Below are 3,175 nucleotides of genomic sequence, written 5' to 3'. Positions count from 1 at the left end.
CATCCAATTGGCTGGACGATGTTTGTCTTTGCCGTTAGCAGGCTTCTGTTGAGAACCCATGTGATTTATTTATTTGCGTTTTTTTTTTTTTGTAGTACATCTCTGTCTTGACACACGTCTTGAGTTTACCCTAACCCCATAAAGTCTTAATTTTGACTTTTTAAGATGTTTGGCAAAATTTGCAGAAACCTGTAACTGTCATAGCATCTTCCTCCAGTATAAACCAAGATTAGAGGATGAAGCTAAGGCCACATGAAGATGGGCCAAGACCAACTCCAGTCTCTAAAACATCTTGACATGACTGACAAACGAACTGTTTGTTCTTCTTGTGCAAAACCTATGCTTGAGAGTAGAACATGTAAAAAGCAGTTCTGGTCAGAGTAACCGTCTGATGTGAAAGCATTGACATTAAAAATAGAAAACATCCTTAAAAGGCATTTTATTCATATTCATATCATGTTCTGTACTCCACGCAGGAAGTTCGCCACCTTCTGCCTCCATTTACCTACTGTCGAGAAAAGTCGAGCTCATCCCACTTCCCCATGCTGGAGATTTTAGTTTAATAGTAACAATAAATAAAGTTATCTTTAAAACTGATTACACAGGTGACATCAAGACCCAACAGTAGAGTCAGACAGTAATCAAATTAATCTGGTTGTGTGTGTTGTTATTGTGTCCAGCAAACTTTGCTTTAATTCTACTTCTTTCTATTTAATCATAAAAAATCATCATCAGGCAGAAAGAGAGTCATGGAACAGGAAGAGCAGGTTTTCTGAAGAAAGAGGAAGAAAGCTTCCAGGCTGCATGTGGATAAAAATAGTTCAGATTACTCATTTCAAAGCATTAAGGGTTTAAGGAATAAAATCTAAACATTTTGAGTAATTGGATAAAACCCAGAATAAAATACTTAAATTAATAATGATAACTTATAATTAAGCCAATAATTAATATTGGTTTAACCAATGGTTGATATTGGTTTGATTGTAAAAATATTTACACTTACTCTTATACTTATGGAAGTACTTACAGGTGGAAGAAGTAATGTCTATGATAACTCACATCATGATTATAATAAGAGTAACTACTAACTAATGGTTATTATAAAATTATAAATGAATGCTAAATCAGATAAACTAAAAGGTTATAAATGTGATTTTGACATTGAACTTGAAATGGTGTAAAACGTGTAACTGTAATCAAAGGTCAATGATGTTGTGTTGGAGGTAGATGGTAGGTGAAAAGTCAGGGGGAAAGAGGAACTGATAGGAGAGCAGAGGTGACCAAGGCCTTATTGCTGAACTGTAACTTTCCTAAGAAAAGGTTAGACGCAAGAGGACTGTTGAGCAACCCTGGGTCATTAGAACAGACATCAGGTCTCCAAAACGGTGATGGATATGAGATCATCGGTCCAAGCAGTCAGCCAATGAGACAGGCACAGCAACAAAGCTAGCCAATGCAAATGCACCAAAAGGGTGGATAAACCCTTTATAAGGTGAGTGCAAAAGAGGAATCTTTGGTTGGATCCTTCAGGCAGCTTCGAGCCAAGATCGAGATGGACAAAGAACTCTGCAGCTGAAGAAGAGCCGGAGCCACAGAGCCGAAGACTGTTCTGCACATGGGGACCAACCCGTTAGCCCCGCAACATGTGGCTTCAAATTGCACTTCTCTCATCAGCTGGGTTCGAGACCCCAAAGACCAAGGCAAAGATGAAGATAAAGACAAAGGTAAAGAACAAAGGCAAAGAGGAAGAACTGGTGTGTTCCTTCCATGAGACCAGCTCATCTACATCTCCATGGACCAGAAAGATTGTGAGACGAGGAGAAAGGAGCTACAGAGCTGCAAGACAAGAAGCTGAGGGCCGCTACTCGCATGAGGAAGTCACCCTGAGGCCCGAGATCTGCCGCTCTGACTCAGTACTTTTCCTGTACTGGGAGCTTCCTGCTGCTGCAACACCTTTTTCATCATCAGGCCAGACTCCGTTCATCTCTCTCAAAGTTTTCCTTTTTTAGTTCACAGTGTCAGCATTAGGGAAAGATAGGCTAGATTATTGATTTTACTTATTTGATTATTTCTGCTACTGAATTAAGCTGTACTGACCCTTGCAAAACTGCCTTACTAATAAAATAATTAGCATTAAGAAAATCTAAAAGATGTTGTGGACATTCAATTAATTTAAACTTTAAAGTTCTTTGATGGTTGTAAAATAGCTATGAAGTTTGATTCTGGGAGGAAAAAGTGGAAAATGTTTTATAGGTTGCTTTTAGCCCAAACAACACCCTTGGGACTCGCCCGAGTCACTAAAACCTACCTGGTTCAGTAACAAGTACAAGTTGTAATATGGAGAAAGAGCAACCGTTAACAGGTGTGCTCTGTGAAGCTAGCTGATTGCGGGCTGCTCGATCTGGCTAATTCACAGGGTGAAAAAGGGTGGGACATCTGGAGGCAAAAGTCGTTAGAAACCAGGCTAGTCTTTCTCGCGCCCAGCTCTCGGACCCGTTAGAGAGCTGAAGAGCACATCTCCCTCCTCTCAGAAGGGGAAGTAGAGAGAAAGAGAAGAGGGGAGGGGGATGTTGCGCAACAACACTACTAAATACTCATCTTTGTGAAAATGCCCGTCTGACGTGTAGGAGACAAGAGTTCACACCTTTTATTTTGAGACTGGAGTTATTTTAGGGGTGTAGTACAGGGGTGTCCAAAGAGGACCGGCATCCTGCATGTTTTAGTTCTCTTCCTGGTTTAACACAATGTCAAGACAATGTCAAGAGGAACATTGACTTGCTGAGGAGGTTGTTACTACCACCAGGGAGAGAAATAAAACATGCAGGATGCCGACCCTCGAGGACCAACTTTGGGCACCCCTGATGTAGTAAAAGTGTGCTGGGGATTGGCCTTTCTCTGTATAGCCATTAGCGTCAGGCTGCAGGACAAACTAACCTGAATTTCTACTCTACTCAACAAAAATCCTAACAGATGAATGGAAGATATTACCTTTAACTGAAAACCTCCATCTGTTGGTTATTGTTCAAAATTGTATTATTGATATCGGTAAATGTCATCTGCTGAGCTCATCATACAAACTGCTTCTCAGTGCAACGCTGGTAAAAAAAAAAAAAAAAAAAAAAAAAAAAAAAATTATTTAAGAGTAACAAAGAGGGCCATTTTTGCTGGCTTTCTT

This window comes from Poecilia latipinna, unplaced genomic scaffold (assembly GCF_001443285.1).
Source record: "Poecilia latipinna isolate Pla-1442-1.1 unplaced genomic scaffold, P_latipinna-1.0 Scaffold274, whole genome shotgun sequence".
In the NCBI taxonomy this organism is placed as follows: domain Eukaryota; kingdom Metazoa; phylum Chordata; class Actinopteri; order Cyprinodontiformes; family Poeciliidae; genus Poecilia; species Poecilia latipinna.
The sequence above is the reverse complement of the archived record's forward strand: the minus strand, read 5'-3'. Positions refer to the sequence as shown.